The following is a 14,748-nucleotide window of genomic DNA, read 5'->3' as shown; positions in this document are numbered from 1 at the left end:
TATGTTAATTATCTATGACAGAGAGCCTTTTGGTTACTGAATCATTTTTATAAGAATCTGTGTATTTTGTGTTTATTCTTCTCATACTTTAGGAGTGATTACTCATGACACTTTTCAAAAGGAGCTCATGTGTTTTGACCCTGATACTGACAAATGGATCCAGAAGGCACCAATGACCACTGTCCGAGCTCTTCACTGCATGTGTACAGTGGGTGAAAGGCTGTATATCATTGGTGGCAATCACTTCAGAGGGACAAGTGATTACGATGATGTCCTAAGCTGCAAATACTATTCACCTATTCTTGACCAGTGGACCCCAACTGCTGCCATGTTAAGAGGGCAGAGTGATGTTGGGGTCGCTGTCTTTGAAAATAAAATCTATGTAGTTGATGGATATTCCTGGAATAATCGTTGTATGGTCAAGATAGTGCAGAAATATGATCCAGATAAAGATGAATGGCATAAGGCTTTTGATCTCCCAGAGTCTCTTGGTGGCATCTGAGCTTGCACACTCACAGTTTTTCCACCTGAAGAAACTACATCATCACCTTCTAAGGAGTTCCCTGTTTCTGCACATTAAAGTCCTCCCCAAACTAAGATGCTGTAGTCCAATCATTGCAACTCGTCATGAATTCTCCTCTTTTTTTGCCTCCCTTTAGTAGTATATGTTAGGATTAGCCTCCATTAATTGATACAGATATCAGGAAAAGATGAAATTGATGTTATTTGTGCTGTTTGGCTTAGAATGTTTATAAAGTGATAACAAATCCATTCTGGAAATGTATCACATAGAACCTGATGTTAACATATGAAAAAATGTATATTCAGTACTTTTTAAAATGCTGTGTACTGAGTGTAAGATATTTGCCATCTTACATTAGGAAGCCCAATAAATCAAGTTGGAGGTGGATTGTCATAAATGTACAACTTTGCTTACTAGGCTTTAAAATAAAAAGTCTTCTTTTCATCTTTGACAGGAAACAATACACAAAAGGTTGCCAACTCGCATGAGCTACCTCCCTCATTTCATAAAGTATTTTTGACATATCTGCCAACCCACTTGATTGTGTGGGTGCATTGAGAACATATAAGTTTCTTAGGTATGCAGGAGAAATAATAAATTTAATTCGCCAAAATTAATTTAAAAAAATGGCATGACCCCCTCTCCCTATAAGCAAGGGATTGGGGTTTTAAAAATGTGTATAAATATATATACACACATACATATATCAAATACAAAATTAAGAAATTGATTGATACTTCAAATAAATGTGAAAAGTTTTTTAAAATTCTTCCAAAAAGCAGCTTCCATTAAAATGGGAATTCAGTATGCACATATAATTGTTCTGAATTTAGGTGGATAAGGGCTAGAAATTTTGAGCAAGTAAATTTTACCTTCAAAATCTGTATTCTACTCCTTCTCCTTTGCTGTTGAGGTAACTTATATGTATTCTGTATACTCTCAGTTCCTAAGGTTATTTAGCACAAAGTGCAGCAGCTTCACCTGGAAAGCTGCTTTTGCTCAGTGAATTCAACTTCTATGTTTTATCCTTTTTTGTTCGATAAAAAGCATTTAATGTCATTTTGGTCTGTGGCATCCCATTATTGTCTGATTTTATTTCCTTTTATTAGATATTATTAGATATCTTTTTTTGGGTATGGCAAGAGTCAAGTGGTCAGAACTTAGAGGACTTAGCAGCTTGAATGAATGAATATAAGTTTCAGTCAAGGAATAAAGAGTTTGACCAGGTCTAAATTCATTGGTCAGAACTTGCTGCTGGTTGTCTATGAAAAGTTAGTTTGTGGAAGGTGCTAATTGGCTCTTCTTCACCCCCATGTAAGAACTGCTAGACATGTCTAAATCCTAAGAACAGTTAAAATTTCTGAGGTCGGTTTTCTTGATCTTCAAGAATATCCATCTTGCCTAATGAGAAGAAGGGATTAGGTAAAATGACCTCAGAGATTTGTTCTTGATCTAGGATCCTAAAGGAATAGTGTTCTTGTGAAGAAGAATTTGATAATTATTTTAGGACCATATTTGTAATCTCTCCTATTTTATCTGAAAATGACCGAGTTGAGTCTGACCAATAATTTACAGCTAATCCAAAACAATTAGAGTGTTACCATCTTTCTTCACAAGTGGGTTATTAACAGTGCAGATGTCAGTATTTCTGTTTTGAGTTAATGAACAACCACAAACTGATTTTCCTATCAGTGATGCTTTTGGTATGAATTTGAAAAGCACTTTTGGACAAGGAGTTTGTTCTTAAGTCAGAATAACTGGTCCAGTGATTTCAATTCTCTGTTTAAATGCAGTGTAGATTTAGCCATTTCAAATAGTTAACACCTACCACATGCGGACCAGTGTACAGTACAGACTAATAATCATGTGACACTCCAATGTGGGTGTCTTGGTCAAATGCCTGTCCTGCATGCAGCGAAGGTTCTTTCCATCTTGCGTCCTCTCCCACCGCTAGGTACTTGTAGTTCTCTCTATTCGGGCCACAGAAGAAAATGTAGGATTGCAGATGTGAGAACTCTAAGGCTCAGACTTGAAAGAAGCATACACCACTTCTACCCACATTCTCTTTGTCAGAAGTTGGTTCCATGGCTACATGTAAACACAAAGCAACTGGAAAATATACAGCTGTGTACTCAAAAAGAAGAGGAAACAGGGTTGATAATCAGCTAACATTTGCCACAGAGAATCACACAAAACACGGTTTTGTTTGGTAACTACCTTTTTTATATCCATGCCATAAGTTATTTAGAATAGCAATTAATGTCATACTTTACTGCACACACAATTATTAAGCAATTCTAACAGCTGGGAAATTATTACTAATTTTCCTTCAGTGTGAATTAACTATTTTTCTTATAAAAATATATGCCAGTCATTGGTTGGCTTTACAAGCATTTCTCACATTTGTCCCTCTTAGGTTCTTGGTCTGTTTTAAAAAGGAATTAGAGAATATGTTTGCTTTGAGTCAGCAAATCTCAAAATGTTCGTAATATTCCTTCTTGGTCAAGATTGCTTGAGTTAAAAGATGAAAATATATCTATTTGCCTAATTCTGTAATTTTAAAAAATTCATCTCGTTATCAGTTTTTGCTCTGAAAAGTTCAATTTTGACCTGAAACTGCTTCCTCTTTAGTATATCAACTTAGGCACTTTTAAAAGTTAAGAACATGAGGGACAAGATGGCGGCATAGAGAGTAGAAGAATTTAATCAGTACCCTTGAACAAATAATAAACAACCAGGAACAACTAGTAAAATTTGGAATAACTGCCAGGGGACAACCGTGACTGTCCACACAGCATACATCAACCTGGATTGGGAGGAATGCCTGAGATCACAACATAGAATCTGTAAATAAAAGTTGTGGAACCACACTGAGAACCCCTACCCCCATGGCAGGCTGAGCAGCAAAACTGCCCTGTGGTAGAAAGCAGCATGGCACTCTCTGAGTGAGCAAATATAGCTCAGCTGAGCTCCAACTGGGGTTTTAATAAGCAAGTGTGGACTGCCAAATACAAGTTACAAACCCCCAACAAGCAGACAGAGGCTTTTAGTGATGACGACCTTAAAGAACCAAAGGACTCATCTGTCTTGCAGGAGGAGACCAGAAGACCAGGCATCACCTCTGGCTGATGGGTGAAACTGGAGAGCCGTGTTTTGGCTCCAAAAGGGGGCTTTCTGTCCCTTTTTCTCTCTCCCAACCTGAGGGGCTCAGAGGAGAAAACCTCAGCCATTTTCAGTTCATAGTGCTCTGACCCAGATAGGGGTGGAGATAACAGAGTCAGAGAAAATTCAAATGCAGATGATAACTCCCTAGGGGGGTATATTCCTTAAGAGTAAGGATATGAGGCCCAGCTTTCCCTTCAGAACCTGGGGAAAAACAGCCAAAACAGAAACTGAAGGGGCCACACCTCCTCACACCAGTTGGGAGTGACAGGCTGATAGTTGCCACCTGCTGGGCAGGTTATGAAAAGCACAGTGACTAGAGACCTCACAGGGAATTCTGCCATTCCTCCAAGATACACCCTGAATATAATCCCATTCTGAGACGTGAACCCATTCTGGTCTGGGAAAATCTGACTGGGGTAACCAAGGAAACCAGATGCCTAGACAACAGAAAACTACAATCTACACTAGGAAAAACGAAGATATGGCCCAGTCAAAGGAACAGACTTACACCCCAGTCGATTCAGTTGAAATGTTCTTTCACTTTAAAGAAACAATGTATTAAAGATTTTCAAAGAAATATGCTAAATCAAATAAAAAACTACATCGAGTTCAGGGAAGACATAATGAAAGACATGAGGCCTATAAAGAAAACACTGGGTGAACAAAAGATAGAAATTGGAAGTTTGAAATAACAACTGGCAGAATCTATGGAAATGAAAGGCACAACACAAGAGATGAAAACGACAATGGAGACCTACAACAGCAGATCTCAAGAGGCAGAAGAAAACACCAAGGAACTGGAGAAAAAGAAACTTGAAATCCTACACACAAAAGAAAAGATAGGAAAAAGAATGGGAAAATATGAGCGACATCACAGGGAATTGAATGACAACATGAAGCTCATGAATGTATGTGTCATGGGTGTCTTGGAAGGAGAAGAGAAGGGAAAAGGGGCAGAGGCAATAATAGAGGAAATAATCAATGAAAATTTCCCATCTCTTATGAAAGATGTAAAATTACAGATCCAAGTAGTGTAGCATACCCCAAACAGAATAGATCTGAATAGACCTATGCCAAGACACTTAATAATCAGATTATCAAATGTCAAAGACAAAGAGAGGATCCTGAAAGCAGCAAGAGAAAAGCAATCCAACACATACAAAGGAAGTTTGAGGAGATTATGTGCAGATTTCTCAGTAGAAACAATGGAGGCAAGAAGTAAGTAGTGTGATATATTTAAGATACTGAAAGAGAAAAACCACTAACCAAGAATCCTGTATCTGGCAAAACTCTCCTTCAAATATGAGGGAGAGTTTAAAATATTCTCAGACAAACAGACACTGAGAGTTTGTGAACCAGATACCTGCTCTATGGAAAATACTAAAGGGAGCACTACAGACAGATAGGAAAAGACAGGAGTAAGAGGTTTGGAACACAATTTTGGGTGATAGTAGCACAGCAATGTAAGTACACTGAATAAAGATGACTGTGAGTATGGGTCAAAGAGGAAGGTTAGGAGCATGTGGGACACCAGAAGGAAAGAGGAAAGATAAAGACTGTGACTGTATAAGTCAGTGAAACCTAGAGTGCTCAACAATTGTGATAAAATGTACAAATATGTTTTTACATCAGGGAGAACAAATGAATGTCAGCCTTCCAAGGTGTTAAAAATAGGGTGGTATTGAGGGAAAATACAATCAATGCAAACTAGAGACTATAGTTAGCAGAAACATTGTATCATGCTTCCTTTAATGTAACAAAAGCAATATACCATAGCTAAATGCCTATAAGAGGGGGGCATAAGGGAGGGTTATGGGACTCTTGGCATTGGTGATGTTGTCTGACTCTTTTATTCTACTTTAGTTTAATTCTGTCTTTCTTTTGTTGCTTTTTATCTGCCATATTTTTTTTTCTTTTTTTTTTTTATTTTGTGTCTCTATCTTCTTTGACTCTTCCTCCTTCTTTGTGGAAGAAATGGAGATGTCCTTATATAGATAGTAGTGATGGTGCTGAATACATAAATATGTGACTATACAGGGAACCATTGATTGCTTAGGATAGAAAGTATGGTGGGTGAAAAAAACCATCTTAAAAAATGGGTTGATGAAGAAACCTTGAGGGAACTACATTGAGTGAAATAAGTCAGACACATAAGGACATACATTGCATGGTCTCACTGATATGAACTAATTATAATATGTAAACACATAGACATGAAATATAAGTTAACAGGATGTAGAATGAGGCTAAAGAATGGGGAGTGGTTGCTTATTATAAGCAGAATGTTCAACTAGGTTGAACTTAATGTTTGGAAGTGGACAACGGTGATGGTAGCACGTTATTGTGAGAATAACTAACAGTGCTGAATGGTGTGTGAATGTGGTGGAAAGGGGAAAATTAGAGTCACATATGTCACCAGAAGGAAAGTTGGATGTTAAAAGTTGGGAATGTATAAAACAGTGAATCTTGTGGTGGACAATGTCCGTGATTAACTGTACAAATATTAGAATCTCTTTCATGAACTAGAACAAATGTGTGACACTATGACTAGAGGTTAATAATAGAGGAATATATAGGGAAATACATACCTATTGCAAACCATGTACTACAGTTAACAGTATTTTAACACTATTCCATCAACAGCAACAAATGTACTATACCAATACTATGAGTCAATAATGGAGGGGGAATGTGCTGGTTTGAATGTATTTTGTCCCCCAAAATGCCATCATCTTTGATGTAATCTTGTGTAAGCAGATTTATCAGTTTTGATTGATTCTGATTGTTTGAGTGTTTCCATGGAGATGTGCCCCACCCAACTGTGGGTGATGACTCTAACTGGATAATTTCCATGGTGGTGTTGCTCCACCCATTCAGGGTGGGTCTGAATTAAATTACTGGAGCACTATATAAGCTCAGACAGAAGGAGCAAGCTTGCTACAGCCAAAAGGGACACTTTGAAGAATGCACAGAAGCTGCGAGAGTAGCTGCAGATGAGAGACACTTTGAAGATGGCCATTGAAAGCAGACTTTTGCTCCAGAGAAGCTAAGAAAGGACAAACGCCCCAAGAGCAACTGAGAGTGACATTTTTGAGGAACTGCAGCCTAGAGAGGAATGTCTTGGGAAAAAGTCATTTCAAACCCAGAACTTTGGAGCAGACACCAGCCACATGCCTTCCCAGCTATCAGAGGTTTTCCAGACACCGTTGGCCATCCTCCAGTGAAGGTACCTGACTGCTGATGTGTTACCTTAGACATTTTATGGTTTTAAGACTATAACTGCATAACCAAATAAACCCCCTTTATAAAAACTGATCCATCTCTGGTGGTTTGCATTCTGGCAGCATTAGCAAACTAGAACAGGGGATGACTAGGGGTATGGGAGGAATTGAGTTTTCTTTTTTTTGTACTTATTTCTTTTCTGGAGCAATGAAAATGTTCTAAAAATTGGAAAAAATTAATTGTGGTGATGGATACACAGCTCTATAATGGTACCGTGGGCAATTGATTGTGCACTTTGGGTCTTCAGATAATTGTATGATATGTGAACAACTCCAATAAAATTAAATTAAACAAAAGTTAAGTATGTGTGCTGTTTCTTCGGGAGTTGCTAAAATAATTCCCTTATGTTAGCCTGTAATAGAGTGCTCCAAAGGGTAATTAAATAGTATTTTATTTTGAATAGTTTGACCATGTGGACTTTTCTGATTTTTATTTCAAGGGTCCTTTCTATATTTTTTCCCCAAGAAGACTAAGCAGACTCTTGTGTGAAGTCAGCTCTGCTTCTATTTTTATTCTTAGTCTCTCTGCCTTTCCTTTACTTTTTCATTTTCGAGCTACTAAGTCACAGGTTTTGTCCTTTGCACATCAGATAGGTCTTTTGGTAGGCAGGAAGGAAAGTAAATTTGAAGCAAGTTCTCAATGATTAAGGGAATTTTATTTTAAATTGGTAAATAATGGAATATTTTAAAACTCTTGCTATTTATAAAAAAGCAAAATAAATAAAAATGGGAAAATGAGAGAAACAAGGTCAATCATCATCTCCTCCTCCCCATATTGAGGTAACTATTGCTAAACATGTATGAGTTTATTCTTTTCACTATTGTAATTTTAAAATCAGCATAAATAATTTTCTATGTATCATAATTTTTCTGCTCACAGAAGAAACATATCAATTATATATTTAGAGTAAGATTTTCTAGCCCTTGTATTAAGGAAAATTTAACTACTAGGCAGTGTGTTGGGTTTTTGTCAGTTTAAAACTGTTAAACATTAATGTGGTCAAATCAGATGTCTGCAAACTTAGCAATAGTAATGCTGACAATTAAAATACTTGTTTCATCAGCAAACATCATGAATCTGTATATTTATTATCTCAAAGTGGATATTTAATCTTTTTATTTAAATTTAGTGTTCCTTACTCTTGTCACTAATTATATATCACCAAACAATTGTCAAATACTTCTTTACCTTGCATGTGTTATTTGACAATGTTATGGAGATTTAAAAAATAGATTCAATGAAAAAAAATGAGAATAATGGTCCCTGTATTTGAAAAAAGGAAACATTACAATGGGACTGGGCAAGTTCTTTACTGTAAGGAGCCAGTAAATAATTTTTAGTAAATATTTTAGTCTTTGTGGGCCATTAGTCTCTGTTGCAACTACTCAACTCTACCGTGGTAGTCGAAAAGCAGCCATAGAGAACACATAAATGAATGAGCATGGATGTATTCTAATAAAACCCTTTTTGTGGACACTGAAATCTGAATTTCATATAATTTTCATGTATCAAAAATATTATAATTATTTTGACTTTTTTCAACTGTTGAAAAATGTGAGGGATATTTTTAATGTGGGACATAATTTAAAATGGTTGAAAACCACTGTTCACTGGTCTTTGACCACACTCCACATAACAAGTCTTTCCACTACCATCACCCAGGGGTACACTGAAGCCTTCTGGATTGCTTGAAGTCCTCACACCAAAGAGCAAGACTCCGAGAGACACACTACCTTAGGCCCAATTTCTTATTTTTCATGTTTTATCTGAAACATATCTACTCCTTAGGTAATTAAAACCCAGGGGACCACAACTACTCATTGGGTCCTTCCTGGTTTTGTAAGAATTTGCATGATAACATTAGAAGAAAACATATGAGTCCAATAGAACAATAAGTGGTACACAATCAGAGTAGCAAGCTTTTTGTTTTCTCAGTGGGGAAAACATATCATTAGCACAACTACAATTTCAGGATTCAGTACATAACCTTCCACTTCATGCTAACAATGGTTCATTACTACTGATTTGAATTATTTTATTATTTTTATTAGAGAAGTCATAGGTTTACAGAAAAATCATGATGAAAATAGAGTTCCCACATAACACTCCACACAACACGTTTTTCCCTATTATTAACATTTTGCACTAGTGTGTTACTCTTGTACAATTGATGAAAGTATATTATTATAATTGTATTATTAACCACAGACCATTGTTCACCCTGGGGTTCATTCTTTGTGTTGTACAGTTCTATGTCATCTTTTTTTTTAATTTTTTCATTCTGGTAGCATATATACAACCTAAAATTTCCCCTTTTAGTGACATTCAAATATACAATTCAGTGCTGTAAATTACATTTACAAAGTTGTGCTACTATCACCACAATATATTACCAATGCTTTTCCCTCTTTTTACCAACTGAGCATTAACTCCCCATGCCCTACACCCACCCCAGCCCCTAGTAAACTGTATTCTAGTTTTGGTCTGTATGAACTGGGTTATTATAATTATATAATATCAGTGAGATCATGCAATATTTGTCTGGCTTATTTACTCAACATGATGTCTTTAAGGTTCATCCATGTTATCAACTGTGTCAGCTAAGTAATATTTTATTACTTTTTATAGCTAAGTAATATTTCATTGTATAACAAATTTTGTTTATCCTCTCATCTGTTTATGGACACTTGGGTTGCTTCCATCTTTTGGCAATTGTGAATAATGCCACTATGAACATGGGTTCATATGCTTCCTTTTGGTTATTTGGGATATGTACCTAGAAGTGGGATTGCTATGTCATATGGTAATTGTATACTTAGCTTTTTGAGGAACCACCAAACTGTTTTTCATAGTTCCTGCCCTGTTTTGCATTCCCACCAATAATGAATGAGTGATTATTTCTCCACATCCCCCCAAAACTTGTTTTATTTTATTTTTACAATAGTAGCCAGTCAAGTGGATTTGAAATGGTACCTCATAATTTTTTGTCATGCATGTCTTTATTCTATTACTCATCTACCCATACACTGGATAAAGGGAGTGTCAGTCACAAGGTTTTACAATCACATAGTCACAAGATGAAGGCTATATAGTTATATAATCCTTATCAAAGATCAGGGCTCCTGGATTACAGTTCAACAATCTCAGGTGTTTCCTTCTGTCTAGTCTAAGACACTATAAACTAAAAAGAAATATCTATATAATGAATCGGTAGTCATAATCATTTGTTAACTCCTAACTTCTCCATTATAACTCCTCCCTCTCATTTGATTTTTAAGTCTTCAGGAATATCTGGGCAATGACCATTGTAACTTCTTCATGCTGGAAAGGGGTGTTGACATTATGGGAAAGAGTAATGAAACTGGTTGATGTTCTTGGAGAGACTGATACATCTGGGTTTCAGGGCTTATTTGGTATAGGACTCATATGGAGACTTTAAGGTTCTGAAAAAAATTCTTTACAGGAAAAACTTTTATAGAGTCTTAGATAGAGCCCAGGGTGTTCTTTAGGGTTTTTGGGAATACTGCTAGTTGGAGTTTGGCATACTGTGGCAATTTGCAAGATCTGGCAGAAGCTTGCATAAGAGTAACCTCAGAATGACTTCTCAACTCTATTTGAAATCTCTTAGCCACTGAAACTTTATTTTGTTTCATTTCTCTTCACCATTTAGGTCAAAGAGAATTGTTGATCCCATGATACCAGGGCCAGGCTCATTCCTGGGAGTCAAGACCCACATTGCCAATAACCCTGGGAGTCCTGTCCCATGAATGAGGGAAGGCAGAAAGTCCACCTGCTGAGTCGGCTTAGAGAGAGAGTGTACACATCTGGGCAACAAAAGAGATTTTCTGGGGGTGACTCTTAGGCATAATTATAAGTAGCCTTAGCTTTGTCATTACAGATATAAGTATCATAAGGGCAAGCCTCAATATCGAGGGCTTGGCTTATTAAATTGATAGTCCCTAATGCATGAGAGAATATAAGGAATTCCCCAGGAGGGGGGGGTAGTTTAATAGTACCACATTTTTCTCCAGTCCCTCAAGGGAATTTGCAAATAATTTTTTTTATTTTCTGCTCAAAATAATCTGGAATGTATTAGAGTGCTACAATAACCTGTACAGAATCACAAGCTCTTATGCCTTATTCTAGGTTCCATGTAATTACATTGTTTAAATACACTGACCAGACAGGTAACATCAGATAGTGTGCTACAGAAAATTTAAACTTTCGACAAAGTGAACACATCTTCTTTGGTCTCACATAGAAGTTGAAGTTTGAAAATACAGACAATAGCATTCTTTACCCTCTATTCTGATTTACCTTAGTTTTAACCAGATCAGCTCCATTCATATCTCTAATTGAAGTCTGATCTCTTTTTCAACTTCTTTAAAGGTTGCTTTATGGAGTAATACTGACTTTCACAGCTGCAGAGCTCTAACTCTAAGTCTCAGGTGTCACACAGATACCTAAAGTTCCAGGGAACTAACACGTTATACACAAGAGCTCAGCATCTCAGAATTTAGAGATTAGAGTTAAAACTCAGGAGTAAATGTGACTGCCATAAGAGCTTACAATCTAGGAACTTTTACAATGAGCCTTCTTGAACATTCTGTACTCCTGAATCATCTACTGCCTGATCTCTGCCCACTTTCTATCTCCTGATAACCTATGCTCTCAAATTTAATTCTCAGAATTTGCTTATTATAATTAGTTTATATTAGTGAGACCATATAAGGTGTGATATAGGGGTCCTCTTTCATTCTTTTGGATATAGATATCTAGTTCTACAAGCACCATTGTTGAAGAGGCTGTTCTGTCCTAATTGAGTGGAATTGACTGTCTTATCAAAAATCAATTGTCTGTAGATGAGAAGTTCTATTTCTGAACACTTAAGTCAATTCCATTGGTCAGTATATCTATCTTTATGTCAGATATCGTTATCTACCATGCTGTTTTGACCACTGTAGCTTTGTAATGTGCTTTAAAATCGGATAGTGTGAGAAGTCCCACTTCATTTTTCTTTCTCAAGATATTTTAGCTATTTGGGGGCACACTGCCCTTTCAAATATATTTGATTATTGGTTTTTCTATTTCTGCAAGGTATGTTGTTGGGATTTTGATTGGTATTTCATTGAATGTATAAATCAATTTGGGTAGAATTGACATCTTAACTATATTGAGTATTCCAATCCATGAACACTGTATGTCTTTCCATTTATCTAGGTCTTCCTTGATTTCATTAACAATGTTTTGTAGTTTTCCCTATATAGGTATTCTTTGTCCTTGGTTAGATTTTTTCCTTTTAATTGCTTTCATAAATGGATATTTTTTTGATTTCCTCCTCAGATGACTCATTACTAGTGTATAGAAATACTACTGATTTCTGCATGTTGATGTTTTATCCTGGCCCTTTGCTGTACTTGTGTATTAGCTCCAGTAGTTTTACTGTAGATTTTGGGGGATTTTCTATGTATAGGATCATGTCATCTGTGAACAGTGAAAGTTTTACTTCTTCCTTTCCAATTTGGATGCCTGTTATTATTTTTCTTGCCTAATTGCTCTACCTAGTACCTTAACCCCAATGTTGAATAACAGTGTGACAGTGAGCATACTTGTCTTTTTCCTGATCTTAGAGAGGAAGCTTTCAGTCTTTCCCCATTGAGTATTTAGCTGTGTGATTTTCATATATTCCTTTTATTATGCTAAGGAAGTTTCCTTCAAATCCTATCCTTTGAAGTGTTTTCATCAAGAAAGTATGCTGAATTTTGTCAAATGCCTTTTCTGCATCAATTGAGATGATCATGTGGCTTTCCCCCTTTGATTTATTGATGTGGTGCATTACATTAATTGATTTTCTTGTATTGAACCAGCCTTGCATACCTGAAATATATTATACTTGGTCATGGTATATAATTCTTTTAATGTACTGCTGGATTTGATTTGCAAGTATTTTGTTGAGGAATTTTTCATCTCTTTTCATTAAAGAGATTGGTCTGTAATTTTCTTTTCCTTTAGTATCTTTGGCTTTGATATTAGGGTGATGTTGGCTTCATAGACTGAGTCAGGCAGCTTTCCCACCTCTTCAATTTGAAGAGTTTGAGCAGGATAGGTACTGATTCCTTCTTGAATGCTTGGTAGAATTCACATGTGAAGTCATCTGGTCTGATTCAATCTCTTTATTTGTGTTTTCTATGCTGAAAGTCTTCTATTTCCTCTAGAATCAATGTTATTTGTTCATGCTTGTCTAGAAAGTTGTCCATTTTGAACAAATTGTCTAGTTTCTTAGCATATAGTTGCTCATACTATCCTCTCATTATCTCCTTTATTTCTGCAGGGTCAGTAGTTATGTCTCACCTCCCATTTCTGATTTTTTAATTTGTATCTTCTCTCTCTTTTTCCTTTGTCAGCCTAGCTAACTGTCCATTGATTTTATTGACTTCCTCAAAGAACCAACTTCTAGTTTTGTTGATTCTCTCTTTTGTTTTCATAGTCTCAATTTCATTTATTTCTGCTCTAATCTTTTTTGTTTCCTTATGTTTGCTTTGGGGTTAGTTTGCCATTCTTTCTCTAGTTACTGTAGGTAAGCATATAGGTCCTCTATTTTTGTTCTTTCTTCATATAAGCATTTAGGGTAATTAAGTACCATTTCAGCACTGCCTTCACTGCATCCTGTAAGTTTTGATATGTTGTGTTCTCATTTTCATTTTCCTCAAGATATTTACTGATCTGTAGTTTCTTCTTTGACTTACTGGTTTTTTAGAGTGTGTTCTTTAGCCTCTATATAATTGTGAATTTTCCAGCCCTCCACCTGTTATTGACTTCCAACTTCATTCCATTATGATTTGAGAAAGTGTTTTGTATAATTTCAATCTTTTTAAATTTATTGAGACCTACTTTGTGAACTAACATGTGGTCTATTCCAGAGAATGATCCATGAGCACCTGAGAAAAGTGTATATCCTCTTACTGTTGGGTACAGTGTTCTGTAAATTTCTGTTACGTCTTGTTCATTTATCATATTATTCAAGATTGCTGTTACCTTATTGATCCTCTGTCTAGATGTTCTGTCCATTTATGAGAGTGATGTGTTGAAGTCTCCAGCTATTATTGTAGAGTTGTCTACTTTTTCCTTCAGTGTTGTCACTGTTTGCCTCATGTATTTTGGAACACTCTGGCTCAGTGCATATATATTTATGACTGTTATGTCTTCTTGATGAATTGTCCCTTTTATTAATACATAAGGTCTTTCTTTGTCTCTTTTAATTGCTTTTCATTTGAAGTCTAATTTGTCTGATATTAGTATAACTACGGCTGCTCTTTCTGGTTGTTGTTTGCATTAAACATCTTTTTCCAACTTTTCACTTTCAACCATTTTTTCCTTGTGTCCTGAAGTGAGTTGCTTGTAGACAACATAAATGATTCTGTTTTTTTTTTTAATCCATTCTGCCAATCCGTGTCTTTTGATTGGGGAGTTTAATCCATTAACATTTAATGGTATTACTGCAAAGCCAGTACTGTTTTCAACCATCTTGTCCTTTGGATTTTATATGTCATATCTTATTTGTCCCCATTTTTACCCTTTTAGTGACCCTTAGTGATAATCTTCATTTCTACACTTATCTCCAAACATCTCTCTCCTGTATTTACCTTTCTGCCTGTAGCACTCCCTTTAATATTTCTTATAGAGCATGTCCCTTGTTATTAAACTCTCTTGTGTCTGTTTATCTATATTTTAAATTGTCCCTAATGTTGTATGCAATTTTATTGAGATATATTCACATA

At 36.0% G+C, this 14,748-nt stretch overlaps 1 protein-coding gene and 1 pseudogene across 1 annotated transcript in view; both read left to right on the top strand.

Annotated features, from left to right (window-relative positions):
* Positions 1-580, top strand: part of LOC119523973 — an 84,951-nt pseudogene extending 84,371 nt beyond the window's left edge.
* LOC119524142 (coagulation factor VIII-like) overlaps positions 1-14,748 on the top strand; it is a gene marked incomplete at its 5' end in the record, with an annotated part of 623,301 nt that overhangs the window by 214,688 nt on the left and 393,865 nt on the right.

This window comes from Choloepus didactylus, chromosome Y (genome assembly GCF_015220235.1).
Source record: "Choloepus didactylus isolate mChoDid1 chromosome Y, mChoDid1.pri, whole genome shotgun sequence".
Lineage (NCBI taxonomy): Eukaryota > Metazoa > Chordata > Mammalia > Pilosa > Megalonychidae > Choloepus > Choloepus didactylus.
This window is presented reverse-complemented; position numbering and strand designations above follow the sequence as displayed.